Genomic DNA, 12,864 nt, shown 5'->3' on the forward strand with positions numbered 1-12,864 from the left:
TTTGGATGTGATTATTGAAATGAGAAGAAGAGTCAATATGTGTCTTGTAGCAAAAGATGTTATAAAATATGATATTAAGAGGGGTTGTTATCTAGATGAAAGTATGAATCCTCTTGATTTTGTTAAAATTTTTTGTGCAGGCACATACAAGATAGAGACAGAGGTAGTGTCGAAAAATGAAGAATCCGAGAAAAATGAAGCTTCAAGTTCTGAACCAGTGTGCTCAAAATGTGATAAATTTGAATCAGACAATGTCAAACTCTTGAAGGATGTAGAGAGTTTGACATTGGAAAACAAAAATTTAAAAGAAAAAGAAAAAGAAAAAGATTTTTAAAATAAAATGACATCTTTAGAAAATGAAAAATTGAAGATTGAAAAAGATTTTGAAAAAATTAAAATTGAAAATAAAGATGTTTCTTGGATAAAATTGGAGAATAAAGCTTTAAAAGAAAAAGAAACTGAATTCCAAGAGCAAATAAAGATTTTAGAAAATGAAAAATCTGTTTTTGATAAAAATAAAATTGAAAATGAAAAAGCAATAAATTCTAATCTTGAGAAAATCACTCAACTTGAAAATGAAGTTGAGTGTGCTAGAAATAAAATTGCTGAGTTTGAGAAGAAATTGAAAGGTTTTGTGACCTCATCAGCGATACCAGATCAACTAATGAAATTCCAATAAGTAACAATGTCACAAATTTTGACAAAGTCAAAATTGAAGATTGTGATGAGAAAACTGATGATGAAAATGAGAAAAATGAGAAAAAAAAATATTTTTGAAATTAAAAGAAAAATTTCAAGAAACTGTTCCGCAATCAACTGAAAAGGGTGAATGCTCTACGCAAAAACCCATGAAGAAGAAAGTAGAACAGAAACAAAAAGTAAAAAATTCAGAAAATGTTCAAAACAAGAATAAAAGCTCATCAGTTCAATCATCCAATCAAGATAAAAAACCACAAAAATTGAAAAATCAAAACTCACAAAAAGTTGGTAATATGTGGTGCAGGTTTGACCACAGTGCTTCAAAGATAAATCCAGCTTTCAGAAGAGTGATGATTACCACAAAGCTAGACAATGTTATGATATGAGCGTTTGGTGTGAAAGTGGTGAATGGTACGATAACAGAGTGTGCTACACTTGTGGTGTTCAAGGACACATTGCTGTTAACTACCAGAATCAGTGGTTTGAGACGAGGAGATGCTATAACTGCCAAATTAAAGGACATATTGCAAGAGATTGCCCAATGAGATCAATGGAAAGATCGAGGGCTGAATCTCAGAAAAAGATGAAGAAATCAGTCAAGGTCGAAGAAAAGCCCAAAGAACAGAAGGTGAAAGAACAGAAAGTGAAGCTTTCACAAGGGCAGAAAGACCGACTGAGAAAGAAAAGAAAGAAAGCTCGAGAGTACCTTGAAAGGATTTTGTCCTCGGATACAACCAGAAAATCAAATAATAGTTCTGATAAATTGTTTTGCTCTCCAAAGAATGATCAGTCAAGTAAAACGAATTCATCAGATACAAATCTGAGGACAGAAGAGAGAGTAAATGGCGATGAATCTGACTTGTCAAAGTCAGATGAGCCACGTTCTGGTAGTGAATCTGATTCGTCAAAATCAGAGGAGCCATCTGTTGATCAAAAAGGAGAAAATTCAGTTCCGCCAATGGATGATATCAACTTTTCACCATTGCAGACTGAAAATTTTAAACAAAAAGATGGGAAAGTGAAAATTTCGAACTAGTTCTATTCTGAAAAGAAAGAATTTGATGTCGAAAAGGCTTTCAATGGCAAAGTAAAAAATATTTTTGGAAAGATGGTTGAGGGAAAGGTTAAAGGGGTTAAAGAATTTTATGAAACAAAAAGGAATGTTCAAACCCCGAGTGAAAATAACTCAAATACACCCAAGGCTGGTCAGGCTTGGGTGCCTGCATTCTTTGCTTAAAAACCTGACTTGCCAGAGTTCCCAAGTTGGTAATCGTGGAACAGGAATCGGCATCTTTCTTAAAAATATCACAGATGTGAATGATGTTTGTTAAGAGATATTTCGACTTACAAGTGGTTAATCAAGGACATTATGTTGTACTTGATTTAACTATCTTACAAGTGGTATGATTATTGAAATTGTTTTTGTCATAAACCTACAAGTGGGTGAAAACAGTGTGATGAATTAATCCCCATGTTTGTCAAATGGCAGATAAGACTAATTTTCCGGAAAAACCATTTTAATTAAAACAAACTTAAGTGTTTTGACATCATTTGGGAAAATAGTTTGTTGTCAGGGGGAGTTCTGACTGTTTAAGCCAAGTGGATGGCGAATTGAGGCAATTCTCATCAGTTTGTCATTTTGTTTGTATAGTTTACTGCTTTATTTTTCAAATTTTCCCAGAAAATCAAAATTTGAAATATAATTTTGATTTTAGGGGGAGAAAAATTTAAAAAAAAAAATTAGAAAATTTGAAAAAGCCAAAAACATTGAAAAAAATTAAAACGAGTTTTGTTGTGAAAAAGAGGAAATGATAGTACATCAGTGGACTATTAGTGCATGCTAGAGAAATGTAAAGTTTTATAAAGTTTTAAACAGTCTCACTAGGGATGTGTCGATAGGCTCAGCTAAGACTAGTAGTTTTGCGAAAATGATACAAACATAAAGCAAAAAGCCTAAGTCTGGTGGGAAACACGATCGAACGCATAGTACTTAGTTTTGTCCTTCTTGACTGTGTGCCTGCTCGGTAATTGTTGATTGTCTTAGGACATAAAACCGGTTAACTTTGTGAGCTTTCACAACTTTGCTGAAAAGTCACTGTGATTCTGTGTTTTTCATTTTGCAAAGATTTAAACTTATTTTATTTCTTTATTTTGTTTAAGCATTGGACATCCTCTGCGTATACGTGAGTATCGACCTGGATGTTATTGCTTAAACGTTCTGCTTTATTTTCTTTGGTGTTTCGTTTAAGCTTTGGATCACCTCTGCGTATACGGGAGTATCGACCTGGTGGTTAAAGCCTAAACAATTTCAACTTGTTTTTATTTCTTATTTTGTTTAAACATTGGACTTTCTCTGCGTATACGAAAGTATCGACCTGATTGTTAATGTTTAAACATTCTGCATTATTTTTGCACAAGTCACAGTTGATGAAAGTTTAAAAGCATTACGTGAGTCAGTGTATTGCATGATGAGGGGATATGCTAAGACCGTGGGGCACATAAGACTTTAGTGCTATCTAATGTACCCTAATCGTATCAGTAAGCATTACGAACATCTTAGAGGAGTTTAAGTGGATCACAATATCGATAATCTAGGGGTGAATTGTTTAAAAGCTTTAAGTGGTAAATTTTTAGATCAACAGTGCAGCTGATATGTCTCATTAAACTGATATGATCCTCTAACGCAAACTCACAAAAATATGTCTGTATATAGTTTATTTCCCAAAATCTAAAAAGAGTTTAGTGTGTTTTAGCATAATTTTTTTTAAAATTCAAAAAGATTTTACTTTATCTTATTTTCGACAACTGATGTTGAAGAGTTGATTTTCAAAATTCCGAGTGCTAAATATGATGAACCACATTGGGTTGGGGAGTTTGTTTAAATGAGAAATGTTTTTGAGAATGATTGCATGTTTAGTTAATCAAGGTCATTAATTTGAACTTGATGTAACTATTAATGTTTAGTGAATGAATGCTTTCTATCAGTAAGTTTTTCAAAGAGATATAAATAAAAACTTATGTTTTGGGTAGAGAATGTGCATGAAGCTAAATGAAAGGGGGAGCAAGATTAAACGTCAAATCTTAGAATTTCGGGGCATCATTCAATGGGGAGACTGCGGTTTCACTTGAAGATGTTATCCAAAGTAGTTCAAGACTAAACATTATAGATTTCTAGCTATGTCCAAGGGGAAGATTGTTAGTGCACAATGTGTATGGCCATAGATAGAAATCTATCTGTACATGTAAAGTCTCGTGTCTTGAGTCTGTAAAATACTGGACAGAGGTTTCGCTAGGTGTCGTTAGGCAATGTTAGGTCAGTATACGGTATGACACGATACGAAGGGAGCGGATCTGAACAAGAATGATGTCATCATTCTTAATAATGACATCATTCATATGACATCATACATACTACAACACGTTCAAACAAGAAATGGCATGCATTGGAATATGAGTTCGTACGTAATAGCATGCACACATGGAATTGATTTCGCTTGGAATGGTTATTCCACTTGAAACGGTGATTCCGTTTGAAAAGGTCTCAATGCCTATTTCAAACGGAATTAAGCTGCCTATAAATATCTGCAAACTCATTTCAAACGGAATGAGAAGACAGAAATCAGAGAACACACATCAGAACTTCACACAGTCCATTTCTCCAAGAACAAGTTCATCAGATCTTCATCTAACACTCTCGTTTACGTCACGTTGATTAGATTTTGAGTGTTCGTTGTATAGATCGAGTCGAAACTCTGTCCGGTTGTCGTTGTTACGTAATAAAACGTTGTTTAATTACGTCTTCGCGCACGATTACGGTTCGATTTAACGGATTCCGCATGTTAAATCGAATCCACCGCAGATCTACTCCGATCCTGAACTCACACAAGTACTAAAGCTTTTGATCTTACTGCTTCTCCTATATCGTTTCCGTTAGGATCAGTTCCTAAAACATGAGAAAAATATGAATTCAGAATATGAAAAACACGAATCTTTATCATCATATGTAAATTGTTCCCACAAATCATAAGCATAGGCAGCGGCGACTCGACTGTACAAAAAATAAGCTGAAACTTGTGGGCCTCATATCTAAGGCATCCTCATATCAGATAAGACCTCAAACTACACAAGCTTCATTCTCAATCAGGTCAATAAATTCCAAAAATTATATCGTATTTTAATTTGAATGATACATGTTGCTAGCTTCTCTATTTACCGGTACTATCATCACGTATATTAAAATTAAAACGTATATTAAAAAAACAGTTGGTAGGCTACCTCCTTGTGTCATGCTCTAAGGTGACAGCTATAATGATCAATCAAGAGCCGTTATCAGGAAATACATCACTCAAGAGAGCTGTAACAACTTCTGTTTACCTGTCGGTTGCTGCATTCTTGACGACTGCAGTTTGTGCGATTCTATCGGGATACAAGCTGAGCAAAAGAGTCATGTGGTGATGCAATGAAGTTTGTTGTATTTTCTATCTTTTTTTTCTTGGTTCTGTTTGTTACTTGATGTTCATAACCTCGGCAGACTCAAATGTGTGTACATGAAGGCTTGAACTCAAATGTATTGACCACTGACCTGTATGAACTTGGTCAAAAACACTTATCAGTCAAATGCATGTACATGAAGCCCAAAAACGTTTTGTTAAAAATTAGCATTCAATAACAACAACAACAACAACAACAGTTAACTATGTTGATAGTAAAGCCTGTGACAGTTCATAGACTCTCCAGAGATACGGTTCACTAACTCTTCTGTAACATAGAAATCAAGGATTACAAATCCATTCAAGCAATACAGATCCAATATTCAAGCAATACAGAGAGGATGAAGCAATACAGATCCAATCGGCGTCTCTTGGATTTACAAACACTCACACAAAACTCAAATTCTATCAATCAAACCTACACTCCACAAATCAAGCAATACAGATCCAATCTTCAACAAAATCGCAACTAAAACGAATGTAGTTAATCAAAATCACAACAGGACGAGAAGATATTGAAGTATACCTGCGAACAGCGAAGAAGGATCTGCCGTCATCCGTTGCTTAAATTAGGGTTTGAAGATACTCGGTCGTCACTCAAATAGACGGACGCGGCGGAACCCAACGACGTTGTGGAATCTCAGAATTAGGGTTTGAAGATACTGATTCTGCCATCTCCCTCAAATCGGACATAACCTTCACTTCTGAAAATAGTAAAGATCAACAAACTTTAATCCAATCTACGGTACTTGCAGATTTAAAATTTTGGATTCTTGAATGGTTGTTTCAAGTATATATTTTTCAAAATTTAAAAATTAGAAGCAAAACCACAAGATAAAGAGAAAGAAAAACATGCCTGTGTTTGTTGAAGTGGATGCTCTACCTGCGAATTGAGAGAGGTCTGGATAGTATGAATTTAGAGACTGGATGCTTTGTATTCTTCATCGAAGAGATAGAGTAGAGAGAGATATTGGAATGGGTTTTTGAAATTATGATGAGGTTTGGATTTGGGTTTGAATTGATATTTGAGAGAGAGAAGAATTGAATCTCTATTAAATGCAAATTACATATCCCTATACGTTTTTAAATTTCAAATTTCAAATTACCCTCTCAAATATTAGTGGTTGAATTAACAATCAGTGGTTGAATTAACAATCAGTGGTTGAATCTCTATTAAATGCAATTCAGTGGTTAACTCTTGAATGAACATCAGTAGTTGAATTAACAATCAGTGGTTTCATAATTGAGAGTGGGGCAGTGGTTTGATGCAATAAGTGGGTCAACTTTGAATTTTAAAGTCTTTTAATATTAGGCATTATGATGTAATAATGACATAAGAAAAGCCTTGTTGGACATGCTCTAATTTGATATTAGAATATAATTTTATATACCAAATAAAAAGTTATATCTTTAAAACCTATAATACAAAAAAAAATCATTGGCTATAACTTATAATACAAAAAAAATAACTTCTTTTTCTAAAAGGGTTAGAAAAAAATACGTTGAAGGCTCAAATGTTAAAAAAAATATTTTTTGGGTTAAAAGGGTAAAAATGATATAACCACAGGGGACAAAATCGTAATTTATTCTAATATCAAATTAGATAACTAAGTTTGAATTTGAAGTAAATAGATAAATATAAAAGTAATAATTAAACTAAGTAATATTTAGTAGGAGGATTATCTATAAATAATTAGAAAAGATTAAACTAAAATAATAATTATCCATAAGACATGGTCTAATATGATGACAAGTGTCCCCAAAATAGTTTCTTTTATTATAGAGTACTAGCGGTAAGACCCGTGTGCAAACACGGGTTGTTTCTTAGAAAACCATGCATAATACATTAAACAACGAATCACTATATATTTTTTAGAAGGGAATTACTTTCCTGAATGTTCATATCTGTTGGAAATGTGCTTATGAAACTTAGATACAGAAGTTGTAAAATATCAAATGAATATACTAACAAACTTAAAATCTTTACTTTGAAAAAAATCAATACATGCAATACAACTTGACTTTCAACAAACATTAACTACAATCAAACAGCCTAATAAACTCCTAACATCTATTATTACCCTAAGCACTCTTACATTATTAACCTTTGTTTCAAAAACAAAGATTACAAAAGGAAAAACAAACATCGGATTGACCGAAAGTGAACAGAATTTAACCTTTGTTTTCAAAAACCATTTGATTAATAAACATATTTTAGGTTTCAAAAGAGTATATCATTTGTTTGAGGTATCTAAAACTCTGTTCGACTAAAGTCAACCACTGTATGTAAAGGGTAATCTCTGTTTTGCCAAATCACTGTTTCTCAAGACTCTGTTTATAACCAAACAGAGGTTTCAAACCACTTTCTGAAATCCTAACCTTTGTTTCAAAAATAGAGATTACAAACGGAAAAACAAACATCTGATTGACCAAAAGTGAACAAACATTTAACCTTTGACTTCAAAAAACGAAACCTCTGACTCATAAACAGATTTTAGGTTTCAAAAGAGTGTATCATTTGTTTGAGGTATCTAAAACTCTGTTTGACTAAAGTCAACCACTGTTTGTAAATGGTAATCTCTGTTTCGCCAAATCATTGTTTCTCAAGACTTTGTTTGTAACCAAACAGAAGTTTCAAACATATGTTTCTCACACCACTGTTTGAAATCCTAACCTTTGTTTCAAAAACAGATATTACAAAAGGAAAAACAAACATCTCATTGACCAAAAGTGAACAGACATTTAACCTTTATTTTCAAAAACCAAACCTCTGATTAATAAACAGATTTTAGGTTTCAAAAGAGTGTATCATTTTGTTTGAGGTATATAAAACTATGTTTGACTAAAGTCAACCACTGTTGGTAAAGGGTAATCTCTGTTTCGCTAATCACTGTTTCTCAAGACTCTGTTTGTAACCAAACAGAGGTTTCAACCATATGTTTCTCATACCATTGTTTGAAATCCTAACCTCTGTTTGTAACCTCTGTTTTAAAAACCAAACCTCTGATTAATAAACAGATTTTAGGTTTCAAAAGAGTGAATCATTTGTCTGAGGTATCTAAAACTGTGTTTGACTAATGTCAACCACTGTTGGTAAAGGGTAATCTTTGTTTCGCCAAATCACTTTCTCAAGACTCTGTTTGTAACCAAACAGAGGTTTCAAACATATGTTTCTCATACCACTGTTTGAAATCATAACACATGTTGACAGAAAGTATAGATACGTGTATATATACTGTAATTTTTAGTTTAGTTTTTCGTTTGATTAATATTAAAATAGTACAAATCACTATTTTATTTATAGTACAAATCAAACATCTAAAGCATCTAAGTTGATGTCACCTATACAATGACATCAAACAGTCTAACAAACTCCTAACATCTACTATTAGCCTAAGCACTGTTACATTAATAACCTCTGTCGAGCAACATCTGTTGAATATCATCTATTGGTCTTTAACAACTGTTGAGCCATTGGAGACATTTGCTTCTTCAGACGTTCTCTTCATCAGCAGACGATCACTTTGGCAGACCTTTGGATCAACAGACTTTACCTTCAAGCAGATGTTCTCTTTTGGCAGAGTTTGGCTTTGGCAAACCTTTGGAGTAGCAGATGTTGAGTCTGTAAATCAAAAACATCTAAGCAAATCAAAAACACATCAATCTGCATTCAAGATAATAGAGTCATTAAATAGAAACATATGTAGCATTGAAGTGTTAATCAACTCGATAAGAACTCAAAATCAAGTACTAACCTCAAATTCTTTCAAAGATAAATACAATCATTTCGCAAATAAAAGAGAACATCTTTCAAAAAAACCAATCAAGTACACATTGTTCTATATTCCTTGATCGTAAATCTTGAAACGTCTCTTGATGCTTCATCACTTACATCAACATTTAGTGTTAGAATGACAAGTTTTTCTTATTTATAAGAAAACCAATATATGTTTAAAAAAATCCAAAATGTACGGATATGAAAACCATGCATAACACATTTTATTTCGTCAGAGAGTTTAGTGATAGCACATATGACCTGATTGACAAAAATTGTCAATTTTAGAACTAACAAAGACGCTCCATCCACTTTGAAGCAGATGCCTTGTTGGTTGACCTAATATTGACAAAGTATGAGTTACATGAATTAAAAGGGCAGAGGCATACTTAGTTGAATAATTTACGTATAATAACAAACAAAAAATAGCTCCAAAATTCAATAGTTAGTTGATTCAACCTTAATTATACATGCTAAATATAAATCAAATTATACGAAATCAAACTCTACAAGAAGCTGCCAGTTAACTCGAAATATCTGCCTGAAACGCCATTCTTTTCCATGCAAATCCTTGGCTTCCAGCTCCTGTGTTGGAGGCTGCCTTGACATGTCCTATCACAAAACCAGATGATCATTTTAGGTTTTTGAAATTCAGAACAAAACTGATTTAAATAGAATAATATTAATCTTTACAGGGTAAGTACTAACCAATGGTGGAAAACATTCATCAGCATGGCGTCTCAAATTTGATTACCTTTGATCTCTGAATCATAGCATCCATGAGCTGAAATTTGATTACCTTTGATCTCTTAATCACATATCAAAGTTGTGTTTTTAAAAGAAAAAGATTAATAAAACATCAAGAACAAAAACTCTGTTCAGAGGAGTATAACATCTGTTTATTTGGTTTAAATGTCTGTTCAAGTGTATTTAAAACACTGTTTAAGACAAAAGAACCACTGTTTCTCAAAACTACTGTTTGACTCTAAAAGTTAACCAAATCCACTGTCTTCTCATATTTTAGCATTGTTTTCCTCTTCAAAACACTGTTCAACCTAACATGGGTTTCCATCCAAAAGTCAAACAGATGTTCAAACCACTGATTGAGTTATCCAAACGTCTGTTGAATACTAAATGAGATGTTGACCAAAAGTCCAACAGATGTTGACCAAAAGCCAAACAGATGTTGACCAAAAAGTCAAACATAGTTTATCCTAAATTAACTATTTTGAATGAAAAGCAACATAGTACTCACAATCTAACGGATAACATACCTTCTTTCACACACATATTGAAATCAAGCTGGTACTTCGCCAAGAAATCAATTGAGGGAGTCTAGCACATGAACTCATAAGACGAGTCGTCAGCTCCAACTTCTTGCCTTGGAAATAAGTAAAAGTTGTGCCTGTCCCATAATATGATTGTTATTGCTTATATACTCATACAAATATGAAGTGATTTTATTATTATAAAGCTTCAGCTTTATATAATTAGTATAAGCGATGAAAGTGTATGTTCCAATTATTCTTACATGTTCTTCTACAAGTGCATGAACAGCAGCCTCAGGCAATACAGGTCGACCAATCATCGTCTGGGTCTTAGAACCAAGCATGAGAACCTTATTTAGAATCATCTGAAATAAAAAAAATACATAAATCAACTGATATTAAATTATATATGAAATCTTTATGACAATACATGAATAAAAAAATCAAACTGAATACACTCAATAAGTTGCAGCAAATGCATCAAATTAAAAACTAAATCCAATTTAATGATCTGAAAGTAGCATCAATACCCTTTCTTTTCTAGTGGTTCTTATTTCTTATATACTCATACAAATATGAAGTGATTTTATTATTATAAAGCTTCGGCTTTATATAATTTGTATAAGTGATGAAAGTGTATGTTCCAATTATAATAAATAATTTGATTATTACTACAAATCTTAAAATGAATAACTTTTTGCTCATACGCCCTAATGAACAAAGAATATTGTAGATAGTTTGTAAATTTCACCCAATTCATAGACGTTTTAGCTCTGTTACTCATCATATCAGTGGTTCATGCTCGAGTTAATGGTACTTACAACATAGCCATCTGGAGTTCAACTAATAATGTCCCACTTGATTGTGATATTTCCATTCGGGTCTTCTTCATCATAGGCTTCTGCAAGTAACGAAGACAAGGGTTTGATAAATAATCCATCAAAAGATATTTAAATTCTCAAAAATAATAGCTACATCATCAATGTGCCTTAAGCTACTTTGCAATAATGATGAAGAAGACTTTTGTTCAAACGAATTAGGGTTCATGATCAATCTAGAACATAATAGAGTAAAGGATCAGCTTATAAAAGTTGATCAATAGAAATTCGAATTTGTAATAGTTCAATTTGTAATCGGTTTTGTCATTTGTGCCAACACACGAGATATAATCTCTTATTTTTTTTCCAGAATATAAATCATTTATTTGAGTAGTTCAAGATGGGATTGGTGAGACATTCTTGTATCTGTAACAACAACGAATAATATCTATGAAGTAGTGAGATCCAAAAGTGTATTATCTCTGTTTGCGGAGGCATGTCTGATGGTAGAACTATATCTACCTCAACAAAGTAGTGAGATCCAAAAGTGTTTCTTATTTATCTTTCACCATCATATCGAACAATTAAAACCGATCAGAACAGTAACAACAATTAGCCCGATCAGATTAGTAACAACATATAAAAAGTGATCTTGAGCATAAGCTTTTACGATCTCATTTGTAACTGGTCTTTAATTTATTTAGAAGCTCATTGTCCTTTAAAAATATGTCATGATTTTCTATACAGTTTGATTAGATGGGACATGAATAATTTGACTTACATCAGATGCCAATGTGCGAACGGACTCCAAAATAATCTGCAGCCCAAGAGTTGCCATAATAGATGCAAATACAAGAATTCCCTGCAAAATAATCATGCAATTAAGGCTAGAAATCTTGCAAGTTTTAATAATATATTTTGGAAAGCAAAGAGATCTGGCAAGTTGAAATAGTAAACGCGACGGTGAAGGGCTGCAGACTCACCAATATCATGAGCTGTTTGCAGAGGCATGTCTGATGGTAGAACGATGTCTACCTCAACAAAGGAGTGAGATCCGAAAGTGTATTATCTCTGATTTCTTATTTATCTTTCACCATCATATCGAAAAATTAAAACCGATCAGATTAGTAACAACGATTAGCCCAATCAGATTAGTAACAACATAAAAAAAGTGATCTTGAGCATAAGCTTTGACGATCTTATAAGTAACTGGTCTTTAATTTATTTAGAAGCTCATTGTCCTTTATCCTTCACAATAATATTTTAAACTACTAATCTGTAACTGTGAAATAGTGATTGAACCAGTTACAGACCAAACCAAACTGAAGTAAGATTCATTAGCTAACAGATCAAATTTGGCCTACTTAGTTAGATAATCTAATTATATCAAATTATTTAGCAAATATTTAAGCTTATGCTAATAGAAACACACCTGTGTTTTGTCTTTCGAAGCCGTATTCACCACAACCGAAATCTGCATATCAATAATCCAAATTACAAGTCAACATCAAATCAACAAAATTAAGTAATAACACCACAAATAACATTTATCATAAATCACAAATAATCATATAATTGACATCAAATAAAGCCTTAAACCAGTTTAACAACAAGTAACTCCACCGAATCCAGATTCATCCCCATATAAACCCTACCAAACACTCCACAAACGATTAATTCTCTTTCTGCAACCGGATCTGAGAACCGGCCTCTTCTTTCTTAATCAATCTGAAACAGAAGATGACTTTAGATTGTTTTGGAAACAGAAGATGAGTTCAGATTGTTTTGGAAATAATCACGAAATAGTATTAGAA

The 12,864-nt window shown here is 32.8% G+C and overlaps 1 long non-coding RNA gene across 1 annotated transcript; it reads right to left on the minus strand.

The window, feature by feature from the left end:
- Positions 1–11,073: 11,073 nt before the first annotated feature.
- LOC118479901 lies at positions 11,074–12,521 on the minus strand. The gene is made up of 3 exons (XR_004861400.1): positions 12,483–12,521; positions 12,086–12,137; positions 11,074–11,133 (listed from the first exon to the last, which is right to left on the minus strand). It is a non-coding gene; the product is annotated as an uncharacterized LOC118479901 (long non-coding RNA).
- Positions 12,522–12,864: the final 343 nt, after the last annotated feature.

Source organism: Helianthus annuus, chromosome 6, assembly GCF_002127325.2.
Source record: "Helianthus annuus cultivar XRQ/B chromosome 6, HanXRQr2.0-SUNRISE, whole genome shotgun sequence".
NCBI classification, from domain to species: Eukaryota; Viridiplantae; Streptophyta; class Magnoliopsida; order Asterales; family Asteraceae; genus Helianthus; species Helianthus annuus.